The sequence below is a fragment of the Oryx dammah genome, unplaced genomic scaffold (genome assembly GCF_014754425.2).
Source record: "Oryx dammah isolate SB20612 unplaced genomic scaffold, SCBI_Odam_1.1 HiC_scaffold_23, whole genome shotgun sequence".
NCBI classification, from domain to species: domain Eukaryota; kingdom Metazoa; phylum Chordata; class Mammalia; order Artiodactyla; family Bovidae; genus Oryx; species Oryx dammah.
The window spans coordinates 116,447,052-116,473,221 of NW_024070207.1; the positions used below are offsets into that span (position 1 = coordinate 116,447,052).

The 26,170-nt window shown below is 46.5% G+C and overlaps 1 protein-coding gene across 2 annotated transcripts in view; it reads left to right on the forward strand.

The window, feature by feature from the left end:
- The window catches only part of RAI2 (retinoic acid induced 2), a 72,601-nt gene that overhangs the window by 480 nt on the left and 45,951 nt on the right, over window positions 1-26,170 (forward strand). The window contains exon 1 of one of the 2 annotated variants that reach the window (XM_040266547.1): window positions 270-486. The exons of the other annotated variant lie outside the window; for it this stretch is intronic. The gene's annotated coding sequence lies outside the window, so the exon portion shown is untranslated. Of the gene's footprint in view, window positions 1-269; window positions 487-26,170 lie in introns of those variants that run through there. 2 annotated transcript variants of the gene reach the window in all.

Consider the following 26,170-nt stretch of genomic DNA (forward strand, 5'->3'; position numbering starts at 1 on the left):
GCGGGGCCCGGCGCCCGGGGAGGGGCCTGCTCCCGGGGGCAGGACGGCGCCTGGAGGCCGGGGCCAGCGGGGAGGGCCGGCGGGGGCGGGGACGCGAGGCGAGGCCGCCACCCGCGCGGCGTCCCCGGGCCCCGCTCCTGCTCCCAGCGCCGCGCACTGGCCGGCGGGGCCGGGGCCGGCCGGGGAGGCGGCACAGGGCGGCGGGGCGGGGGCCCCGAAGTGGGTTTCGGGCCGCCACCGGCGCTGGCACAGGGCGCAGAGGGCGGCGCGCGGTGGACTCCGCGCCCGGGCATCGCACCGGGCCGCTTTCGGCTCTGTCGCTCTGCCCCGGCCCGGAAAACCCGGCGCCTTCCAGGCCCATCGAAAGATGGATTCTGTTGACGTATCTGGCGGCCCTGGCGAGCCGGGTGGAAAGTTGGGTTTTGCCAGATCGCACTGGGCTCGTCTTTGTGACGCTCGGCCAGCCCCGCATCCTCCCGGAGCTGGGTGAGTGTGCATTGGCGCCCCGGGAGCCCTCGTGCCCCCCAATGCCCAGACCCGGGGTGGCCGCACCAGCTCGGGCTTTCTGCCATGTTAGGCACCGAGCAGCCTTCTCGCTGCATTTTGGCGTGCGTTTCAGCGGTGCCTTTTGCTGCGAAGGGAGTTCTTGCCTCTCTCCCCGTTGGCTTTTTCGGGGTTGGGGTTATGCTCTGTGTGTTTGCTTGTTTGCCGTTTAAAGCCCGACTATTGTTCAGGATAAGCTCCGCCTGGGTGGGGAAATGGCATCCCACCACAGTTGCCGGCGAGGGGTAGAAATGTTGCCAAACAGCTGCTGCTTTGTGTTTCCCTATCAGAAGTCCCTGGAGTAGGTTTGGGGCACGACGGGTGGACGGAGAGAGGGATGAGGCACGGAAGAAGAAGGTGGCTTTGGTGGAGCGAATTGTCACCCACCCCAAGGCACGCAGTCCGCTTCCCTATCTGCCTGCCAAACTTTTATGAATATTCCTTTTGTGACGGGGGAAGCTTAATGAATTCAGCCCAGTTTTCCAGGGAAAAGCAACCCGGCTTTAACAATGGTTTGAGAACTTAATCAATGAGAAGGGCAGGGGAGGAGGAGGAGGAGGCGCTGACACCAGTAATCGGCGATGTGGTTGCTTTTTGCAGAGTCAGGTAGGGGAGAGGTGGGCAGGGCAGGGCGCAGCGCCTGGGTGGCCGCGTTCCGGGGGAGTGTCAGGCGCTTTTACCTGTGCCCGCTGAAGCCACCCACCGCCGTGCCCCCACCTCACGGTCTGCCTAGAACTCTGCGACGGGGCTTGAGGGGCCGCTCGCGGCAGTGCGCGGGCGGCCCCCCTCATCTGGCGTTTTTAAGGATGTGTAAATATTTTGCTGAGGGTAAGTGACATCAACAGAATGATATTCCGCAGAGCCCGGGTGTGCAGCGATGATAAATAGATACGGCCAAACAAAGTTTTGATAACCGCGGATTCTCATGGCTGGCTCTGTTTCATTTTGGGTCTTTGTTTTTGTTGGTTTAGCATTATCTCTCATCCTCTGGTGTGATCCCTTTATTTAGCTGATTCTTGGAAGCTTCTCTTTAGAACAGAGAGAAAAGCAGCCAGGAGGGAGAAAACGATTCTTAGCCTTGCATGCATCGGGCAAGGTTTTCCCTGCTTTTCCCGGTGAGTCTTTCCGGGACTGTTTTCTATGTCTCTCTTCCTCCTTTCGAGTCACCAGAATCGTTTGTTGATTGACCAGGAGATTTCGGATAACTTTGAAAATGTGTTGTGATGTGCCTTTGTTACAGGAAAGAGGTGGCAGTACAGTGGGGAGGCTAGTGGGAGGACAGTGGGGAGGCTAGCGGGTGGGAGCCCCTACCCAATGATTATCCTTGGCGTTTTCTTCTCAAAGGGGAACACGGGGAGCTGTGCTTCTTTTGGAAGGTGGCGGGGTGGCTGGAAGGCTGAAAGCCAGGGGACATCCCAGTTTCTCTGCCCCTTAGAAGCCCAGAGAAGCCACTGGACCCACCCCTATAACACAGTAGCCTGTGAGCGGGCATGTCTGTCTCATCCTGCCAGATGCCTGCCAGAGGCATCCACAAGGTGGCTGGGCACCAGGAGCCAAGTCAGACTGGATCTTGGGGGTCCTGGCTGCTTTGGCACTAGCCCACGGGACCATTTAGCCACCCAGGGAGGCCCTTTATCATGCAAAGAAGTCCCAGACCTCCAGAGGTGAGGTTTGGCCCAGGAAAGTCTGCCCATCTCAAAAACAAATGAGAAAACAGCTTTCTAGGTGATGCCAGTTGCCAGTATGAGAACTTGGTTGGTGGACATTTGGGCAAGAACTGTAAAATAAATGAAAAGTCTTTTAGCCAGAAGACAGGGCCCGTGAAATGCAAAAAAAAAAAAAAAAAAAGAAAGCAAAGAAAAAGAAAAGACTGGAAGGTGTGTGACAAGGTGTTGCTGGGAGTGCTATAACACCAGACGACCAATATAGCTCTGGCTGTGATGACCCCCAAAACTAGATAGGACTGGTCTCCCTAAAGCCATGTGACCCAGAATGGAAGTATTCTGTATGTGGAGACGTCCACACACAGTGTGCTCTGAATGGACAGTAAGAAGAGAGCAAGTGTCTGTCTTCTGGCTCCTTGTCTAACCTTAGTTTTGGGGAAGCAGGGGGTGGTGGAGGGAGAGAAGTCGAGATGGAAATGAACATTTGCTGTTGCCCTCTGTCTGCCAGACACTGTCATATGGGAAACCATGATGTGATGGAGGCATTATTTTACAGATAAGGAATCAGACTCGGAGAAATTTCCAGTCGAGTGTCTGATTCCAGACCTCGGTGGTTATGACTTAAAGGGGCAACGTGTTCCTCTATCCTTCCCTCAAGGCTCTTATTTATTTCTCCCTGAGACTAGAGTCCTCAGCTCCTACCAAATGCAATACCTAACTGGGGGAGGGGGAGCACCAGTGAGGCAGCTCAGCCACCCCAGCAGGGTACATGCTTATGTGCTAAGGAGATAGACCCCAGATAGTCCCTAACCATTTCAGATGGAAAGACTGTGCCTTTTCATCTTGGAATTCCCAAAAGTCAATTGTCGCTTAATGAACGAGAGTTGAGAGACTGAATGATGGAACTGATGGAGTGAATGGTGGTGGGAGGGAGCTATGTCATTATTAAGGGAGACCAGCCGGGAGAAATCCAGAGATTTGTGTGTGGTTGGGGTCTTGGAGGGCCTGGTGTGATGCTGCAGTTCTAGCCTTGGGGAGTTCCAAGAGGACGAGCCTGCATGAGATGAGCAGTCACATTCCCGTCTTATCCACGAGGAAACTGAGGATGAGACAGAGTGGGTAATTAGCCTGAGGGCTATGGTAGGGCTAGAGGGTAGGTAAGGTATATCTGACTCTTAAACGTCTCAAATAAATAAACTAAATAAAAACGAGATGGGTTCTCGCTCTGCAACTGCACCATCAAAGCAAAGTCCCTTAGCCCCCTTCCAACCAGATGGTGGCCTTTAAGTCCCTAGAAATTCTGGGGCCACTGGGAGAGCCAGGATTTGAATCCCTGTATGAGGTGTTTCTGACTCTCCTGCCTCCATGATGAGAATATGAGGGGGACCTCAGAGAATGAGGCTCTCGAGGAGGGGGAAAGATGGCTAATTACACTCTCCCCTGCACAAAAGCCTGCGTGGGATTCTGAATTAAGCTTGATTTGGGGATCAGGGTGACATCCTTGCTGTAGAGTTGGCAGCACTTGTCTCTGGAGAATGCCTCTGATTACCACTTCTCCCTCCCACCTGACCGTCTGCCCGGATGCCCATCATCTCATTCTTTGCAGCTCAAGGCATCTCCTTTGTGGCTCGTCATTTCTGATGAGCCTCTCAGGGCTACCGCTCTCCTGTGTTCTGATGGCAGCTGCTGAGGAGGTGACTCGTGTTAGTACTTCGGGATTTTGCACATGACACCCTCCTTCGCTCTCCAGCCAAAAACACACATAGGAACACGCATGCACCCGCAGAGGCAGGCGCACGTAATTTGATCATGTTTCTGTATCTGCTTCACCAAATTAGATTGCAAACCCAGAATTGTTATTGAACGAACATACGTGACTTTGCCGATCTTCTGTCCCAGCCCCTGCCTTAAACAGATCCATAGAGCTAAGATGCAGGCTGCTCAAGCTGCAGATGCCTTAAGTAATGATTATACTCTCTGGCCTTGCCATGCCGGCCCCCAGGGCCTTTCCTAAGAGCCCATTTTAATCTCCACTTAGAGGTAGGGCTGGGCTCCTAGAACATCCCAGTCTTGCAGTTCCCATCTCTTGCTATAATTCTTATCGCCCACCCTGCTCTCACCTGTCATTCTTCTTCCCACAGCTTTTTTAGGTCTTTCAGCACAGCACTGTCTAATAGAACTCTCTGTGAGGAGATATTTTATACCCACGCTATGCTGTATAGTAACTGCTAGTCACATGTGGCTTTTCAGCAGGTGAAAGGTGGCCACTCCAAAACCGGATATACTATGATGATAACGCAGGCACAGGATTTCTATGACCTAGTGCAAACAAAAGAATACAAAACAGCTCATGAATAATTTTTATATTGATTACATGTTAAAATGATTATATTTGGAATGTATTGGTCAAATAATCTAGAGTGTTGAGATTACTGTTACCTGTTCTTTAGAATTACATACATATTTCTGTTCGGCAGCTCTGCCCCACCAGCCTGTGCCTTCAGCCTCATAGCACCTCCAGGAGTTTCAGGTGCCATGAACACCCTCCATCCCCATGGCAGGTAGGAGGCCTGGGGCTGGCTCAAGAGCCACGACAGCCTGGCATCAGGCCACTCTGATTTGGGGGAGCTAAGGTGCCATTTGGGGGGGTTCCCCATTAAGCCCACCTGTGAACCTGTTTGCTCAGTCACCTCCTGTGAGGAACGTGGGCTCTGAAACTTAATGGAGACGAGAGAGCAGGGCGGGGGTAAGGGTGGACAGGGCTGCTTTCCTTTCCTCCAGCCCAGGCTGGTGTCCTTGTCCATCAGAGAGCTGTCTCCCTCCTGAGTGACTGATTTCCTCGACACCTGCTCTAATAATATCCTTCCTCAGGATATGTTTGGAGAGTAGGGGCCCAAGGAGACACCCTTGCACTGAGAGTGGGTTATTCGGGGCTGGGGCCAGTCTTAAAGAAGAGAAGGGAAAAGGGGTGATGCACATAGTCATTTCCTGACAGCTTGATGAAAACAAGAGCAAGGGAATAAATGACGTTTCTGCACGAGAGACAAAACGAGCACCATAAAGGTCAGTGTCACACACACGCGGTACCATAGATGAGAAGCCCTGAGGAAGGGACAGTTCAGGGAGGTGGGGGAAGGCTCACCGCGGGCATTGTGCCCTTGGCCCTGGGCATGGCCCGAGGAGACAGAAAGAGCTGGAATAATGGACTCAGGGCTTTGGTGATTTATAGGTCAGGCGCCTGTGGCTCTGGCTCCTGAGGGGGCTGCCCCCACAGGGGACCCTTGGCTGACCTCCTCGAGCTCCTCGGAAGGAGCTGGTTTTGTTTCCCATGGCACAAGCAGACTGTTTACTGGAGCACAGGAAGAATCCGACATTCTGGCGAAAAATAATTCATTAACAGCCAGGGTATTACCAGTTCCCTGGAAAAGCTCCTCCAGCTGCACTGGAGCAACTGTTCTTTCTCAGCAGTGGAACTGGGCCTCGCTGGTGGCCAGGACTGGGTATGCACGGGCATTTTTGTTGTTGTTGTTGTTTTTGCCTTTGTGTGTGTGCCCACCTGAAAATTCACACAAAGGAATGGGGACTTGAAAGGGTTGAGATAGTATAGCCGTCAGCCATTCTGTCCTCCATGGTTTTAGCCTGGAAACACTAGGCCAACTCTAGGAACATGCATCTTCCCTGACCAAAGTCCATCCTCATGCTGGGGGCACTGCACAATCACATAGAATGTTCTAGAACTAAAAGAATTTTAGAGAATCTCAGCACCTGCTCTTAAGATTTTATGGAAACAATTGGCTGAAGGACTCCCATACCCACCTACCCCCCCCCCCACACACACACACACCGGGCAGAATGTCCTATCTTGCTGTGTTGAATTTTTTGCTTACTATGAATTGGCACAGTGGGGCCAAAGTATGTGATTCATCATCCCAGTTTTGAGGGTATTTGGAAAGCCAGGCAGGCATAACCAACAGAATGGTTTGCATGTTTTGTTCACTAAGAATGATTGAATCTACAGTAATAAATAAAATGGAATGATTCAGGAAGCTTTTTATGCTCTGGAAAAATCTGCTTTAAAAGAGGGGGTGGTTGTCTGCTTGTTTGTTTTTTAATGCCTCATGCTCAGAAATGTGTATCCAGCTAGCAAGAAATGGGGAAGAATGACATTTCCTTGGTTTAGTTTTTAAAAACACTAATTGCAGGTTAAGTAAGATGCAGTGTATTGATTTTGGTTTTGTATGGAACATAACGAGATAATCATTTTATTTTATGAGATATTAATTTCCATCCATTTAGACTGATGAAATACGCATTTCACATGCACCCTGCTAGCTCCACCATCATCACAGTATTTCTTTAATGTTTCTAGATTCAGACTGGGAACCTGTTTCATTTATTTGGAAAGGAATCAGTATGTCCTTAGTAAACATATGTGTTTCCAACCTTAGATTTCAAGGAAAATGGGATTTTTCTTCTTTGATTGATATGAATATTAAAAGCCAACTGTATTTGCCTTTAATTAGAGCCTAGTTTCCCCACCTTGGCCCTGTTGATTTTAGGCCAGATCATTCTATGTTGTAGGGGGCTGTCCTGTGCACTGGAGGGCGTTTAGCAGCGTCCCTCTCCTCGACCCACTAGATGCCAAAAGTGTCACCCCTCCCCCCTAGTAGTGACAGCCAAAAATGTCTCCAGATCTTGCCAAATGTCCCCTCTGGGGCAAAATGGACCCTGATTGAGAACCACTGGTCTAGACTAAGTTTTAATAAGTAATTTGTGGATTTGGGATAATTCAATTTGAAATAATACAAGACAGAATTTCCCTCTCTACCGTCTATGTACAATTCATGGGAGTGATTAATTAACGGTTGGAAGTGGGTCATGTGCCTGATTTAATTGTAAGTTGGATGCAAGGGTCTGTAAAATTGTATAAGCACAGAGATTTTTCTTTCAGTTCAGGTGACTGAATAAGTCATAGGTAATTGGAGGACACGTTGTAACAACTAACACCTTTTCTGTTTTTTTCATGAAGAGAACAGGTTTATTTCTCCTCAGTTTCTTTTTCATATGCGCCTGATTTCAGACATGCCTTCTCAGCCACCAGGTATCTTCCTCCACCCCCACCTCTCCCCACTGTCATTTCTCCTGTAGCACCTTAAGCCTGAGCCAATTAATTTAGCCCTTTACTGTACTTGGGAGAGCCCTGCTCATAACACTGTAACAGACTCACTGCAGATTGTGGCAGCCCTTTACCCACCACTAATTTCTCTGTTTTCCCATTCTGTTGAGAGAGAAAGTCAATGGTGAGCAGATAGAGCATGTTTCAAAATTACTGGACATTCACATTCAGGTGGACTTCACCACCCCTTCCACCTTTTCCCCCCTCTTACACACATTTATTTCCCTGCAGCAGTTCTGCTTGGGAAAAGGAACGGCAGCAGGGTTCCTCTAGCCAGCTCGGTCCTGGTAATGCCCGAGGTCAGCAGCAACAGATGGAATGCTGCCACTGGACGAGCTGCAAGAGGGGTAATCATGCCTTCACGGGGAATGTGTCATGGGGTAAACCATTCCTGCCCATCCATGAAAGTGGGATGAGCCCTTGGGGGACAGAGAGAGAAAGGAGAGGTGGATGGCTCATTACATAGGACAGTGTCCTGAGGCCAACCTCATCCTGACCATCTTTGGGGTGGGATGGGTGTTTAGGGAGTACTCACGGGTGTGGCCAGCTGCTCAGGGCAGACATCACCGGGGCGCCACTTCACTTTGCAGGCATCCAATGCTGGCTGAAGACTGACCTTTTCCAAAGAGTGTCCGAAGGAGTTCTGAGTGTTGAGTGAGGAAGGAGGCTTAGCCAGTGAGGAAAGATAGAAAGGTGAGCACGTGGTGGGTTGGCCAGGCCAGCAGTAGCCCTTCATTGGCGAGTTCTTGCCTCCCTTGATGAGTCGTTTGACTCCTGGCAGACATCCCCTGAGTGCTTGGGTCCAGGCAGAGAAATAATCGATTTGCAGCACATGACACTTGGTCATCCTGAGCTGGCTCTCCCTCGTGGGCCAGGATTTGGGTGATGGCTGCAACACTAGGAGAGGAAGTGGGATCAAAAATCTGGGCTTGGAGGCCAGTTTCGTGGTGCAGAGGCCACTGGGGCCACCGCTGTGTGCTGCTGAAGCCAACAGACAGGGCCGAGTAGTATGTCGTTCCTCAAAATAATGGCAATGGAAATGGCTGTGAAAAACATTCAGACCCTTGTCATAAAAATGCAAACAGTCCTCCTGCTATAGGGAAAAGCTAAATAAACTCTATTGCAGCTGTATTAAGTAGAAACAGATTTAAAAATCGGGTGTTTTTTTTCCTGAGACACTTATTTATAGCAGGTTGGGCAAAGGCTGCCACTATCTTTCGCGACTCCGGAAGACTGTTTTCCAGATGGTCCTTGCTGTTTTTCTCTTTATTAAGCTTAGCTGAACCCGGCCTTGCTTGGAAAGGTTCATAGAAAGTGGTGTTATTTTTTTCAGATTACAATGGCCATTGATTGGCTAACAAATCAATGGATGGGAATGGATTTAGCCTGTGCCGATGGATTTCCTTTCGCATTTCAAAATAAGAAAAATGTCAAGGAAAGCTCAGAATAGGAATGCTATTTTGACTGTGTACATCAAAGCTTTGAAAACCATTCAGGGCTGCATTTTTTTATTAATTTACATTTGCATTTTTTTCTAAAATAACGCCCTCCTCTTTGCAAAAGACTGCAACGTTACTGTTTCCTTTCCAACATCTAAACAATGTCCAGATACATTTCAGATTGAGCAATTAGCTCTGGCTGCAATTTCCTTTTAGGAAAAAAATCACTAACCCACTAGACTAAATATGAAATTATTGAATGTGAAGATATCAATATTTGTTCTAGGATCCTTTGTGGCTTATCACTTGCATTTTAAGAAGGCTAGAAGAGGCTGGTTTTACCTGGCCTTTCCATGTTAGACACACCCACGCCAGAAAACTCAAACTTTGTGTTTTTGCTCTTAGGAGCTGGGCAGCTGAATTTGGGGTCATCAAGGCTGATTCTTACAGCTGAAACTGCACAGGGAACCATTTTGGAAAGGCACATAAACCAGTGATCCCTGCAGACCAGGCTTGAGTACCACCACCCAACATGGGGCAAAATTTCTACCCATTCACAGTTAAATGAAAGAAGAGTGAAACTGTATACTGAGTTTCCATTTTTATAGAACTTCCCTTTATTCTAAAATGGCCTTTCCCACTTTTTTTTTAGTGTTAAAGTCTCTTTTGTAAATGATGATATTTGTAGTTTAGCATCTTTTTTCCACAAAGTCAGAAGTTGAACTCATGTTGGATCCTACTTTTTTTTAATGTTACTCATTCAGAACATTGGAAAGTCTTAGATTTACTGAGGAGGCCTTAGTAGATCAGGAAAGGGAGCCTTTGCTGCCATTTCTAAGCCAGAAAAACCCACCTGAGCTAGAGTCCTGTTCCCAGTTCCTTACCTGATTCTTTTGACCCATCAGCCACAGAACTGTGGCTTTGTCCAAAGCCCATGTGAAGAATAGAATTGCTTCTCCAGAGGAAGTTTTTGTTTGTTTGTTTCATGTTTTGTTTGGTTGTTTGGTTGCACTGTGAGGTTAGTGGGATCTTAGTTCCACCAGCTGAGATTGAACCCAAGCCCCCTGCAGTGGAAGCGCAGAGTCCTAACCACTGGACAACCAGTTCACACAGGCTCGACCCACCGTCCTCCTTTCCTCAGCATGGCTCACCAGGCAGTATCCTCAGTCTCCTTACTGCTCCAGAGTTGCTCCCCCAGCTGCTCCTCCTCTTGCTAAAGCAGTACTCTGATTTCATCACTGTAGCTCAAGAACATTCAATGACTCTGTATTTCCTAACTAGAATAAAACCCCACATGAAACCCTTTTTTCATTTTCCCAGGCCCCTGTCTCCCTCAGGACTGCTCATCAGAGGAGAGGATGCCTCCAGGTTGTACACTTGCTCTCACCATGTGTGTTTTTATTGAAGTATGGTTGATTTATAATGTTGTGTTAGTTTCAGATGTACAGCAACACACATACATATGTAGGGCTTCCCTGGTGGCTCAGCTGGTCAAGAATCGCCTGTAATGTCAGAGACCTGGGTTCAATCTCTGGGTTGGGAAGGTCTCATGGAGAAGGGAACGGCTACCTACTCCAGTATTCTGGCCTGGAATTCCATGGACTGTACAGTCTATGGGGTCGCAAAAAGTTGGACACAACTGAGCGACTTTGACTTTCATATATAGGTGTGTGTGTGTGTGTGTGTGTGTGTGTGTGTGTGTGTGTGTGTGTATGTATTTTGTGCTCAGTCCCTCAGTCGTGTCTGATTCTTTGCCTCTTTTGCGACCCCATGGACTGTAGCCTACCAGACTCCTCTGTCCATGGGATTTCCCAGGCAAGAATACTGGAGTGGATTGCCATTCCCTTCTGTAGGGGATCTTTCTGGCCCAGGGATCAAACCTGGGTCTCCCGCATTACAGGCAGATTCTTTACCATCTGAGCCACCAGAGAAGAAATAATAATATATATATTATTTTTTAGATTCTTTTCCTTTATAGATTACTATAAGATACAAGATAGATTATTACAAGATATTGAATATAGTTCCCTATGCTATAGAGTAGGGCCTCATTATTTATTTTATATACAGTAGTGTCTGCTAATCTCAAACTCCTAATTTATCCCTCCTTCCCTTGTCCCTAGGTAGCCATAAATTTGTTTCCTGTCTGTATTTCTGTTATGTATATAAGTTCCTTTGTATCAGTTTATTTTTTAGATTCCATATATAAGTGATATCATGATACCTGTTTTTCTCTGACTTACTTCACTCAGTATGATAATCTCTGGGCCTATCCATGTTACTACAAATGACATTATTATATTCTTTTTTAAGGCTAAATAATAGTCCATTATATATATCTATATATCTATATATATATATATATATATATGCTTGTGTGCATGCTAAGTTGCTTCAGTAGTGTCTGACTCTTTGCGACCCCATGGACTGTAGCTCACTGGGCTCTTCTGCCCATGGGATTATCCAAGCAAGAATACTGGAGTGAGTTGCCATGCTCTACTTCAGGGGATCTTCCTGACCCAGGGATCAAAACCACCTCTTGCATCTCCTGCACTGACAAGCTGATTCTTTGCCACTAGCACCTCCCAGAAAGCCCTACACACACACACACACACACACATCATACGTCATCTTCTTTATCCATTAATCTGTCAGTGGACAGATTCCTTCTATGTCTTTGCTAAGCTAAGTCGCTTCAGTCATGTCTAACTCTGTGCGACCCCATAGACGGCAGCCCACCAGGCTCCCCCATCCCTGGGATTCTCAAGGGAAGAACACTGGAGTGGGTTGCCATTTCCTTCTCCAATGCATGAAGGTGAAAAGTGAAAGTGAAGTCACTCAGTCGTGTCCGACTCTTTGTGACCCCATGGACTGCAGCCTACCAGGCTCCTTTGTCCATGGGATTTTCCAGGCAAGAGTACTGGAGTGGGGTGCCATCGCCTTGCTACTGTAAAATAGTGCATTGCTATGAATATTGGGGTGCATGTATCTTTTTTAATTAGAGTTTTTGTATTTTCTGTATATATGTGCCCAGTATGGGATTGGTGGATCAACTCTATTTTTTCTTTTAAGGAACCTCCATACTGTTTTCCATAATGGCTATACCAGTTTACATTTCCACCAACAGTGCAAGAAGGTTCCTTTTTTCCTACACACTCTCTAGCATTTATTATTTGTAGACTCTTTGATGATGTCTCTCTCAGCTGTGTTTTATTTCCTTTCTTTATGGGGGGAGGTTTGCAAGAAGGTATGAGGTCTTTTGGGCATCTTTCTCTAGATGAAGAGCTCCGAAGCCTGAGTCTAATGTAATGGACCTTCCCATGGATTGTGACATTGGTGGTTTAAAAAAAAAAAAAAAAAGGTAAAAACTCCACACAAAATGAGGCTCTCTAGCTTCAAAAATTATAGCCTTACTATGAGTACTACAGTACTGCTTCTGGATTAAAATGCCCCATTTTTGACCTGCTGGCGATGGGTGTTGCTTCAGGAGGGGACTGCTGGCTTGTCCTACTGAAAACAGAGCCACTTATACAAACTTTGAAATTTGCAATTAAGACAAAGTGAAAGACATTAGCCAGTGCAAACTGTCCATTCTATTAGAAATGTTTCCAGTGGCTTTTTATAAAGTCGTGGTAGGACAGTATCACCTATTATCTGTCAAGCTCCTGCTATAGCCTGGACAGTGGTACCAGGTGATTTACATCCATTATTTTTGTTCCAGCTCCATAAGAGTCATATGATGTAGGTGGGTATTTTGAGCTTTATATCATAAAGGGGGAATTAGAGGCTCAGGGGCTTCCCTATAACTCAGATGGTAAAGAATCTGCCTGCAATGCAGGAAACCCGGGTTCCATCCCTGGGTCAGGAAGATCCCCTGGAGAAGGGAATGGCAACCCACTCCAGTACTCTTGCCTGGAGAATCCCATGGACAAAGGAGCCTGGGGGGCTACAGTCCACGTGGTCACAAAGGGTCGGACAGGACTGAGTGACTAACACTACTAGTACTAGAGGCTCAGAGAGGGTTAGTAACTTAAACAAAGTCACACAGCTCATAGGAGGTGGAACTGGGATTCGTTCACAGTGTGGTTCAAAAGAATTTTCTGTGATGATGGAAATGTCCTTCACTATCCAATATGGTAGCCACCAGCCACCCTTAAGTTGCTGTTGAGCACTAGAAATGTGACTGGTGTGTGGCTGAGGCCTGACTTTTTAATTTTTTCTTAACCATTTTTGAAGTGTACAGCTCAGTGGTATTCAGTGTATCCATATTGTTGTGCAGCCATTACTACCATCCATCTCCAGAGAACCCTTTTCATCTTGCAAATTGAATCTGTGTCCTCCTTAAACACTAACTCCCTGTTTACCCTCCTTCCCCTAACCCCTGGCAACCACCCTTCTACTTTCATTTTTCTTTCTTTTTCAGTCTCCCGTTTCCCCCCACAGCCCCTGGTAACCACCATTCTACTCTATGTTAATATAAATCTGGGGAATTTTTTAAAAAAATATTCTCCATTTACAGCTGTGCAAATTTCCCCGTTTGTGTATTTCCAAGAGCCAGTCTTGAAAGGCATGAACTCAAAGCCTGATTTCTGTTATTTACAGGGGTATGTCCCGATTAACCGGAGATGAAATGTCAATGCAGTATTTGTCTATTTTAAATGTAAATTGCCCCTTGTGGCTAGAGGGTGCCATATTGGAGAGTGCCTCTCTGGACCGACTTCACTGTGCCATTCTGCCTGAGGCACACCTCTTCTGGAACGCCCAGCGGCTCTGTATCTCTCTTCTTCCCTCTCTGCCCAGCACAGCTCCCCTGTTTCTCAGAGGCCTGTAGACCAGTGATTCTCAAGTTTTAGCAGGTGTTAGAATTACCCCTGGTGGCTCAGAGGTTAAAGCATCTCCCTCCAATGCGGGAGACCTGGGTTCGATCCCTGGGTCAGGAAGATCCCCTGGAAAAGGAAATGATAACCCACTCCAGTATTCTTGCCTGGAGAATCCCATGGATGGAGAAGCCTGGTAGGCCACAGTCCATGGGGTCACAAAGAGTCAGACACGACTGAGCGACTTCACTTTCACTTTTCACTTTCAGAGTCATCTGGTGAAGTGAAAGTCACTCAGTCATGTCCGACTCTTTGTGACTCCATGGACTGTAGCCTGCCAAGCTGCTCTATCCGTGTGATTCTCCAGGCAAGAATACTGAAGTGGGTAGCCTATCCCTTCTCCAGGGGATCTCCCCAACCCACGGATCGAACCAGGGTCTCCTGCATTGCAGGCGGATTCTTTACCAGCTGAGCTACCAGGGAATCATCTGGAGGGCTGGTTAAAATACAGATTTCTGGGACCTGTCTGGCAGGCCTGGGGCCCAAGAATTTGCATTTCTGGCAAGTTCCCAGGTGCTGTGGGGCTGCTGGTGCTAGGATCTTTGGTTGAACATTGTCTATCCAGGCTTAAAGGCTAATTCCTACATCTTACAGTGGTGTGGCCTGGGGTTTAGCTGTTACCTCCTGGCATGCAGGGAGCAGTGGCTGCTGGCTCACCTCAGCTGGGAGAAGCCTCCTTCCTGCTCCTGTCCTGGGGACCTGGCCCTCCCTCAATCCCGACTTGACTTGGACCACTGTTAGCTTGGGTCACTCCCTTGGCAGTTGTTCTGGAATGCATTCATTTTCATTTGGGGCTCCTTAGGAGGGGCTGGAAAGCCAGGCAGGGTGAAGAGGCATAATCTCTAAGAATTTGCCTGACCACATAGGGCAAGCCAGGAAGGAGAGGCCCATTTATTGTCCATGCTGCTATTCTCTGCAATTAAAGGTGGCAGAAAACTTAACTAGCAAAGGAAAGAAAAAAAAGTGAAGCAGGTGAGGCAGACAGATTATGAAGCCTAGTCTCCCTATCCTTGTATTCTTACCCTAATTAATGCCCTGGGGCAGGATTGGAGGTGAAGGGGTGGGTGTGGCCAGGAGGGCCCAGAAGTCCTTGGAAAGGGTGCTGTCATGTTGGCCGCTTTGACTCTAGATCTAGCTTTCATCAGTGTTGAGAATGTTGTTCTCATTAAAAATAAACACACATGTGAAGAAGTAGCTGCTAGGCTGTTTTTCTTATGAATATTTGTAAAACAAAAGAGCAATGTGGAGTCATTTTTTTCCCCTAAGTGTGCACATATCTGTGTTTTCTCCCACGGAACCTACACTTTTTTCTTTTCTTGTTTCCTCCTCTTTGTTTTGTTGTTGTTGTTGTTGTTGTTTTTGAGAGCAGGAATCAAACGTCTTTTTGTGTGTGTGTGGCTTGGTCTTAAACCAGCATTCATTCTCTTGAGCCAGGCAGCACTTCCTAAAGTTCATTTTAATCACCATCTAGAACAACCCAAACCCTTCGTGGCTCCTGGCAGCATGCTCTGCAGTACTTAGATGTTGATAATATGTTTAATTTTTTAAAGTTACAACTGCACAAATTTCCCCTTTTGTATGTTTCCAAGAGCAAGTCTTGAAAGGCATGAACTCAAAGCCTCATTTCTGTTATTTACAGGGGTCTGTCCCCATTAATCGGTGATGAAATGTCAAATTCGTGCACTTCGAGTGCTTCCACCTTCCCACTCGGCTCTGTGCCATCTCTCCCTGCATTAGCTCAGCAAATGTGAGCACACCAGTGAGGCCCCAGCCTTGTCCCTCTTGTTTTTAATCACTGCACCTCATCCTACTTTCCTCTGGTCCATTGGACCCACTCTCAGCTCCATCTCAGATATTTGGAACACAAGGATCTTCAGCCCCCATCTGCATGGGATGCGTCTTCCCTTGCTGCAGATCTGTGGCTTTCCCCCTCTCTCTGTGATGCCCATTGCCAAGTTCCCCATTCCTTTTTTCACTTATGTGGGTGGGGTGAAGATACCAGGTTCTCCAAATCCATGATAGAGCTGAAGCACCTGGCCAGGAATTTCATTTACATGCTCGCGGGTAAACTGCACCATAATATTTAGAAACAGCTATTTTACTTTGCAGTTTTCATGAGGAAACTGAGGCAGAAGGGCAGGTTATGGATGATGAGCAGAAAAGGTTGGCAGGGTCCAGATTGTCATGGACACAAGCCAGTGACATTATTTACTTCACATGTTTTGTTTTTCTTCCTAATGGAGAATAGCGCAGAAGGGAAGGTAAACCAGAAAGGCTCCATTGCAGTAATCCAGGGAGACCAATGACCTTGACCTTGAGTAGAAGAGCATGGTGCCTGTGAATGGGGAGGCATGTGGCTAGATTCTAGAACTATTTAGGAGGTTGGCTCTATGGGACCTGGTAATGGCTGGTAGACTAAATTGTGATAGCACCCTAGTTTCTGTCATTTAGGCCCCTTACTGAGCCAGGGAACTCAGGAAAGGGGGACAGTCTAAGTACCTGGGCCCCACCTCACCTATGCAGCCAGGGGTGGGGCAGCCCAGATCTAGACAAGTGGTCAGAACACCCTGGCACTGGCCCTCAGTAATCATCTGAGCACCCAGCTCTGAAGGAAATATGATGAAAACAGTGAACGAACCAGAAAATGTGGGGGAGAGAGGAAACCTGACAGACACAGTGAACAGCCAAGAGCACCTTCAGTCAGCAGCTTTAAAGATGCGTTCCAGATTCATATGCTCTAAATAGGTCAGACTTTGTAAGCACTGGCAGACATGGGGGATCCTGCTGGTAGAGACGACTTTGGCTGGTGGCCTGCCACCAAGGTGACCAACTGTTCTAGTTGGCCAGGGATTCGGGGGGTTCCGGGGACATGGGACTTTTGGCTTTAAAACCCGGCAGTCCTGGGCAAACTGGGCAAGTCGGTCACCCCGCCTGCCAGGGGAGGAGTTGCAGTCTGGACACCTGGCCTGATCAGGGCCAGAGCAGTGGAGACTCAGTTCAGCCTGGAGACGTATGGATATGCCACCACCGAGCAAAAAGGGAGCTTGGGAATGGCAAAGGCAAAGAACATAACCCGAGCCCTTTCAGACAGCTTCCCTGGGTCTGCATGAGATGCTTCTTTTAAAATAGGAGCCTGAGAGGCCCATTCTACTTTGCTGAAAGTACCCTATGCCTCGTGCTCCTTATAATCCTGCCCATCCGGGGATTCAGCCGGACATTTCCGGTGAATATTAAGTGAGTGAACAAATTCTTTGGTCCTGCTGGCCTCCTGGATATGCAAGTCCTTAACCAGATGTGGGAATATTTCAACTGGGTCCTGGGTGAGCGGAACAGTTTCTTTACATAATGTGTTCCTATATCCAATCATGGGTGTGTGTGTGGGGGGGGTGTGTGTGGGTGTGTTAGTCACTCAGTTGTGTCTGACCCTTTTTGATCCCATGGGCTATAACCCACTAGGCTCCTCTGTCCATGGGGATTCTCCAGGCAAGAATACTGGAGTGGGTTGCCATTCCCTTTTCCAGGGGATCTTCCCAACCCAGGGATTGAACACAAGTCTCCTGCACTGCAGGCAGATTCTTTACCAGCTGAGCTACCTGGGAAGCCCAATCATGGTTAGAAAAGCCTTTTTATTTTTTAAGAACAGTAAAAGGCAGAATCATTTGTAGCAATAGAACATTCAGATCTTTATTTGCAAAGAGAGCATAATCCTCCATTATTCATAACTCTTTTAAAACCAAATGACAATTTTTGTTTTCAAAGGCTTCCCTTCCCCACCCTCATCCCATCTATTTTCTCTTCCAAAATAAACCTCAGTAAATAAGCAGACTACATGTTGCAAATGTCAGGACAGAGGAGCACTTGGAAGAGGAAACCTAATGAAACAGATTTTTCCTCTGAAGGTCTGGCCTGGTGGGAGCCTTTCACTCCCTTCTGAAATGCAGAGAGAAATGGAGTGAGGTGACCCCCATTCAAGGAAACCCCTGACACCAGGGAAAGGGAAACATATGCGTCCATTTGTGAGGTGGACAGCAGCAGCAGGAATAAGGAGAAATTCTGTGCAGGGAAATAGAAGAATAGAGGAAGGTGTGAAGAAAGTAAGAGTGAGATTCCTCAGGCCACCAGGCTCAGATAGCATAGGAGTGAGAAGGGCCATAAACGGGACTTGGGTCTTTGGAAAGGAGCCTCCAACCATACCCTGTCTTAAAATGAATCGGAAAGTGAAAATGAGCTTTGTCATTTCCCTGTGCCCTTCTGGATCACTTTATGAGGAGTTGTAGCAAAATTGCCTACAGTATATTCTTTTCCAAGCTTAAAGGACTTGGTGGGTAAAAACTTAAATAATAGTATCAGCATGTTAAAAAGGTTTACTATTTCACATATACTTTAAATAGATCAGAAATTTTAAGCAGTGGGGGGATGGGGTTTATTTTTTATTGGTAACGTTTGACTTTCAAAGTCAGCTTTGTGGATGGGAGAAGTCCTAAAACTTATCCATCACAGATTTTTATTTTCAAATTTTTGTCCAAACTCTTAACATACATGCAGGAAAGTGCCTGTATGTACTGCTTGAAGTATTTTCACCAACAGCACACCCACGTTACCAGTATGCTGGTGGAAATAGGGATCACACCAGTCTGTCAAAACCCCTGTGCCCTTTCACCACCCCTCACCAATAGTGACCACTATCTTCCCACAGCACAGATGAGTTTTGTCTCCCACAGGGCTTTTTCAATCAGGGCTTTGTGTGTGACTACCAAAAAAAAAAAATTCCTTGTAATTTTTTTTTAGGGAGCAGGGAAGAAATTTTGTAACAGTTTCCTTTCTCTGGCAGATCCGAGTTAGGCCTGTTAAACAGGAAGTTCCTGAGCTGGGTCCCTGCTGGTGCAGGGTTTGGGGCAGGCTGGTCTCTGCTGCCCAGAACGATGCCCAGGCCATGAGCCAGTAGCCTGCCCTTGGTGCCACCTCTACCAAAGGCAGCCACCGAGCTGGCCTTATCTGCCTCATTAAAGCCTCTGTCAGATCCTGCAGAGACACGTGTCCGGAAGCACTGGGGACAGGACCACAAAATGGCCGAAAGTTCCCCGAACGTACTGGCCTCCTGGAAAGGAAGGCCAGGCACCACTCACACAGCTTACCCGATGCACTCATTTTTTTTCCAACTTCCAAATGAGTGTGTGATTGATTGATTTTGCTTCCTGGTAGGTTTCGATGTGCTTTCTGCCCCCCTTTTCTTGTTGCTGCAGGAAGCAAACAGTATAAATGCGGGAATAAAGCTATGGAACATACATCGTAATGTGTCTGGAGCGGCATCAGAAAAGGACTTATTTGTTCTCCTGGGTTGTGTAGTGCCGAGTGATTGAATGCTCGCCAAGCTGTCAGTTTTATGAAACAAATTCCCTAACCCCCTTGGCCCAGAGCTTTGCTCAGCCTGAGATGGAAAAGAAATAACTTTTAATAGAAAACTCATTGCTAAAATCTAAGATAAGATTTCAGAGTTACTTCTCTCCTAAGAATAAAATGAAATATGGAAGAAAGCATTTGATGGGGGACTCTTAGGGAACCTTATTTCTCAGTTCTTGGTTAACAAACTGTGTTAATAAAAATATTTAGACCGTCACGATGCATAATGCATTTTTATTCCTAGTGAGCTGGCCTATTTGTATACACAGATGTTTCCTGTGGTCCTTCTATCATTGCTTCTACTTTTTCTGAAACAATATTTCTAGCAGGAAACAGAATCTTATGTTAAAATCCTAAGCCCCTTACAGACCCTGTTAGTTTGAGAGAGGATATTTCCATTTCTAGATTTGATATTGGTGGGAGAGGGGTGGTAGGAATCTTCTTTTATTCAAAAAACATGGAAGATAATGTATTGAATCCACCATATCGAGACATTATTAGGCAATTCTTCCTTGGCTTCTAAATTAGACCTGGACGATTCATCCAGGCACATTCATTGCTGAAGGGCTGGATGGCTTTTCACTCTCCGTTCTCACTGTCAAAGGCGCCGTGAGTAATGGCTGCTCTTTCATACAAACCTTAGGTGTGTTTAACTGGGTTTTACAGATTTTCCAAAGCATTGTTCTCATAGAGCTGCAGTTCCCTTTCCAGCACCAGGAACACTGTGGCAACACAGCTCACCAGCCCAGTTTCTCTGCCAGTCTTAGCAGCATATGGAAATCAATTAAAAATGAAATCTATAGGCCAGCGTGCTAAGGAAGAAAATGAGGTTTTACACATCAGCATTTATCAAAAAAAAAAAAAAAAAAGATGAACCTGTCTTAATAGAAAAATGGCACAATGCCCTAATGAAAAATTAAGCTGCATGACAGTCCCTAATATCTCAGTGCTGAGCATGTATTTCCTCCTGTGGCTACCCCTGTGAGTGAATTCTGAAATAATCAGGCAGTATGTTGAAATAAGATATCATTCTGCATGACTATAGCAGTGAAGCTTCACCTTGTTTGGCTGACTTGTGTTACCACTTGAATGCTAGGAGAGGAAGAATCTGGTTCTTTGGAAGTTTATTTTTCTCTAACATTTTAGTTAATTTGTTTCTTTATGATTATAAAAGTAATAATGCTTATTTTAGATAATTTACAAATACAGAAAGGTGATAAGAAAAGAATAAATGTTGTTTTGGGTTCTTGTCCTGAAGGGTCTTATTCTCCCATATATATGTCCTTTATCTTCTTCAGGCGTTTGAAAGATATATTCTACAAAGTCTTCCTGTGCTTAGATGGATTAGTACCCCCAAAACTTCATTAGCTTACATTTCTCTAATTATCAACATCAAGAATGAGATGTTATCTATTTTATTACCTCTCATGTGTGACAAAAAATGTTGGCCTATTTTCCCCCACCCACCTTCCACTTGTCCCTTCCCACCCCACTTGTTCATTGCTATATACCCAGCACCTAGAACTGTACTCAGCACCTTGCCAGCTGTTGCTTAATAGATTTATTGAATCAAATCAATGAATGAATGCTGAGAGCTTATCCTCACATTACTTGCAGGAGGTGAGCGCTGACTCCTGAGGCTGACAGCTTTCCCCCTTCCTTTACTGCCTCTCCCAAGCAGTCCATTTAAGCCAAGGCTCCTGTGGCTCTCTGTTGTGTCTGCTTTCCCAGATCTTCCACCTGGGGAAGCAGTGAGGAGTGGTGGTGAAAAGTGCCTGGTCTTTGGAGTCAAACAGACCAAATTCCCAGGTCTGCAGAGGACTGCATAATGAAGCATGAGTCTTAATCTCCGTGGGCTCAGAGATGCTATCTATAAAATGGGCAGTGATGATACTTCCCTGACAACATGAACAACAGGTATCCATGATATTTGGTCCACAGGATCCAAAATCTGTAGCTCCTAATATTGTTGCCACTTCTTTTTCCAATGACAGTGTAAATAAAGAGCCCATGGCACCCTAGAACATTGCCTTTCTCCTTGCATTTCCAGTCGTTTCATCTCATGAGCATAGGAGACTTTCAAATGAGTTACTTTGTGCTTCTGTGCCAAGTAAATTGTCAGTGGCAAAGAATCAAGTGGCCTTTCTAATGACTGTGTTTCCCCTGCCGTCACACATGCTTCCCTTCAGTGAATTGTTCTTGTGTGTCTACTAGCTGAGCCCCACTAGATGGTGAATGGGCCGGCCTTCCATCTTGGTATCCTCAACCTAGGACTCACAGTGCTGTAACCGAGGAGTCACTCAGTATGTATTTATTAAGTGAATAAATAAATGAATAGTATCATGTTGTACACATCTTGCCATATCTCAACCATACCTGTGGGCTTTCTGTAATCTTCTGGATGGCAAAAGTAAACCAGGCTATAGAATTAAGTTTCTAGCCCTCTGAATCTATAATGTAAGCTTCTGGCAGACAGATGCAATACTTATTGGTTCTGCAGAGAGCCAGCTTAAGCAAAACCAAATTCTAGTTCCTCTTAGTTTCCATGATTAAGTCCATGGATTCACTGGCTGGCTTATAAGGTTCTTTAGGAGAGGAGGAATGATACTGTGTGCACAGTAGTGCTCGTGTCTGCAGCTTTGACTTATGTGTGTGTTGGCACCTTTTTCACACAGAATCTGATGAGTTGGCATTTATTTTTGACAGCATCTCAAATCTTGTGTAAGTCAGAGTTGGGAGCTGATGTTGTTGTTTTTTAGTAATATCTCAGATGATGGCAGAACAACCTTGATAATAAAAAAAAGAGACGTTTAAAAAGACGTCCTCTTAGAGTTCTTCCAGAAAACTAAATGTTCAGCAAAGAAGAGCTTCAAAACTTTTCAGAACAAAGGCTTCCTGAACATTGGAATTTTGCAGACTGAACACAAATAAACACACACACACGCACATGCACACGCACACAGTCTCTGAGGTGTGTTTCCTCATCTAATTCACTGTGACAGCACTTGCTGGTTAGACCTCCAAACTTGTTTTGTTCATCTTCCCAGGTACCCAACTAGACTACATTACCCAGCCTCCCTTGAAGTTTTATGTGTGGCCATGTGACTAAGTTCTGACCAATAAGATGTGAGTGAAAATGATGTATGCACCTCTAGTTTAGTCTTAAAAGCTTTCCAGGTTTTCCTCCATACTCTTTTGTCATCCACAGTGAATGGGCAGTTCTGGGATGGAGCAAAGTCCCAGGGAAACCTTGGAAGGAAGGTGGCAGAGCCTCCTCTGCCTGGGGAGGATCATTTTATAAAATGCAAGTGCCTGATCTGGAGCCCCTACCCTAGACTATTACATAAGCAAGAAATAACCTTTCATTAGTGAGCCATTGCAAGTGTGGAGTGATTTGTTAGGCAGCTTATCCTACCTTAATTAAGTCATATTCTTTGGATATTTTTTAAAAAGGAAGAATAGCCAAGACTTTTCAAAGACTTTTTGTTTGCCAGGAATTGTTTATGTTGATACTAATCCTTTCATCAGCCCTGTAAAGTTAAACCCTCATTTTACAGCCATAGGTACAACTCCCTGTGGGAAGCAGGTGAGGATTTTGTCCACCATGATGGTCGTTAGGGCTGGCATGGAAGGTGGCATTGAGTGGGCTCTTGATGAGGCTTGATGATGGAGGAAAAGAAGGCTCAGCAAGGTGAAGCCACACTCCCAGGAACCCACAGCTGGAGAAAGTGCTGGACTCACTATGTAATCCCAGTCTTCCTAGCTTCAAGGTCCAGCTACCTCTGAGGACCTATAACCCAAGACTTTAAAAAGAATGGGTGGGGAGCCAGTAATGGGACCTTAGAGAAAAGGTTTTACTCTCTCATCTTGTATTTCAGATTGGGAAAAGTAACATATATTTTAAAAATGAAAACAGTACAGACACCTAAAACAAAAAAAGGAACAACCCTCTGTAATGTTACCAGAGAAAACTAGTACATGCTTGGTTTTATTCTTTAAGTTCTTAATGTATACACATATTCAACAAAAATTAGTTCACTTTCTGTATAGAAAATCTATAGATTCTCTCCCGCCTCATGACCTTTACATTTATTTTCCCCTTAAATAATTTCCTTAGGCATTATTTCCGTGTCAGGACATAGCAATTTGTGTCATCGTTTGCAATGACTGGTGATATTAGGTTGGTGAAAAAGTAATCATGGTTTCGGACTGTGAATTTTAAATCATTTTAACTAGGCTCAAAACACATCTTTATTAATAAAAATAGGAACCATTACAATCAACACATTTTTACCAATGAGAAATAAGTTTGTTTATTCCTGTAGCATAAAAATCTGTGCTTCAGGATTCAATTAACTCTTTAAAAGCGTTTTTTTTTTTTGCCTCCTACTGGTTGTGGAAGCATTTTCCCTGCAAAAAATTGTCGAGATGCTTGAAGAAGCAGTGGTCAGCTGACGAGAGGTCAGGTGAAGATGGTGGATGAGGCAAAACTTCGTAGCTCAGTTTGTTCAGCTTTTGAAGTATTGGTTGTACGCTGTGTGGTTGGGCGTTGTGGAGAAGAATCAGGCCCTTTCTGTTAACCAGTGCTGACTGCAGGCATTGCAGTCTTCAGTGCATCTCATCGATTTGCTGAGAATACTTCTCAGATGTAATGGTTCTGCTAGGATTCATAAAGCTGTAGTGGATCAGACCAGCAGGAGACTACCAAACAATGACCGTGACCTAACACAGAGTATTATAATCTGCGCTAGTTAACCTGGTCCCTCTTGGTTACCGTTTAGGTTGTCTCAGTCTTTATAACACAGAGGAGCTGAAATCAACATGCTTGTGTGTATCTCTGGGGTAGAATCCCAAGAGGGGGGACATGTGGGCATGTCTCATTGCCTCACATGTGTGGAGACCTATTGCTACAGAAGGTCCAGATGGTCAGCAGGCATGGAAATGGACTTTATGGGTTTAGTGCTTCAAGCGAAGGTAACAGAAGAACAGTGGAAGAAAGGGTTTCTAGCATCTCAGGTTGTTGGAGAGATGGACAGTGAGGAGGCACTGGCATCCCGACCAGAGGCAGTGATGTCAGCGTTGTCTGAAAGGCCAGGGATGGTCCAGAGCCCAGGGAGGACATTGTCCTGCACTCCAAGAAGTGAAGCAAGACTTCCTTTCGGGGGAGGGGGCAGTGGCCAGTAGGCCAGAGAGAAAGGGAGGGGTGGGGTATGTCGATGTCGCCACAAGGTTCCTGCCGGGGCTGGAGCTGAAGGTGGCAGCACCCATTCCTCAGGACCGGACATAAACCTGATGGGCCTGGACAGCTTTCAGGGCGAGCAGGCAGCTCCAGGCAGATGTCTTTGTCTGTGGGCACAGCTGTGGGCGTACTGAGACGTCCCGTCCATGAGGGATGTTCCCGGGACGATGGCAATGATGATGATGATGATGACAGGTGATTGCCCAGACAGCACTGCAGGGCTCGGAGCTGAAGGGTGTGCGTGTGTGTGTGGGCGTGGTCCCGTGTGGCATGAGCATCTGCTGTGTGTTGGAGTGGGAGTCTGTGCAGTGTGCTGTGTATGTGAGTGGGGTGTGTGTGGCGTGGTGTAGTGTGGGTGGGCAATGAGTACAGTGCTCTGGATGTGCTGGAGGGGGTGCCGATTAAGTCCCCTGATGCATTGGTGTGGCCTACCAGAGACTCCCAAGCTGCTCACTTTTGAGTTTTTCCTCCTCTCTCCCCTGTTTTCCTGTGTCAGAAACGCCCGCTTCACCCAAGACAACCCTCTCGACCCTTCTCTCCCTTAGGAGGCTAAGCTCTAGGGAAGCACTTAAGTTTCTGCTGGTTATCGCATTACCTGACCAAGAAAGGGAGGCAGTGTTCTCCAGAGCCAACCTTGGTTTAGTCTTTTAACTTAGCTGTTCTCTTTTACCTTTTCACTAAAGTACATAGAACACATACAGTAAAGTGCACGGACTCCCTGAATCTGACAGACGTGTACATGTGTAGTCTCCCGTCAGATCACAGCAGAATCCATTCCCAGCGCCTCATAAAGCCCCCTGTGCCCTTTCTCCATTATTATCCCCCAAAGGGGATTTCCCTGGTGGTCCCGTGGCTAGGATTCCACACCTAATGCAGGGGGCTCTGGTTTGATCCCTGGTCAGGGAACTAGATCCCACATGCTGCAACTAAATCCCAGTGCAACCAAATAAATATTTTAAAATTATACACACACACACACACATACACACATATACACATATATATATTTATACATCCCCCAAACAGCAACCACAGTTCTGTCTTCTGTCTGCATAGATTCGTTTTGTCTGTTCGAGAATCTCCCGTCTATGGAGCCACACGGTGTGTGGTGTTTGGGGCTTGGCCGCTTTCACTTCACACGGTGCTTTTGAGACCTGGCCGCGTTGCCCACACGTATCAGCACTCGCATCTTCTTATTGCCTGGTAGTACCTCACTGTATGGATGTATCACAGTTTGTTTATTCATTCTACTGCTGATGGACATCTGGGTGGTTTCCAGTTTGGGGCTATTGCAAATAAAGCTGCTCCGAACATTCTTGAATGTGTCTTTTGGTGGCCATATGTAGAGCTGTCTTAATGTTGCCTATGAGAGCATTTGACAAAGATAGAGCTTACAGAAATCAAACAACACCAGTGAAACCCCCAACTTACTCCAGCAGGTTTCCTTGAGGAAGGAAGCAGTCAACTTGCTGGACTTGCCTCTGACCAGCCTCTGCCTTTTGGAGGAGAGAATGGCCATCTTGGGGTGGCAGGCTGTCTGTGCGCAGAGTGCGGAACAGCCACCACCTCTGAGGAGGGCGCTGTTTGTGGGTTTCCCAATGTGATGATTGCTCTTTAGGGTCGCTGGGTCTTTGAAAGGGCCAGTGACTGCTGCAGTTTCTGTGGGCTTCCACAGAACCTTCCAATGCCCAGATTCTCCCACCAGGAGCCCCGTAAGCCTGGGTCCAGACAACTTCCAAACGATGCCCAACTTAGTCCAAGGGATCTGGGACCTAGGCAGAAACCAGCCTGCTGTTGGATCCCGGGACATAGGGAGGGTCTTCTGGGAGTGA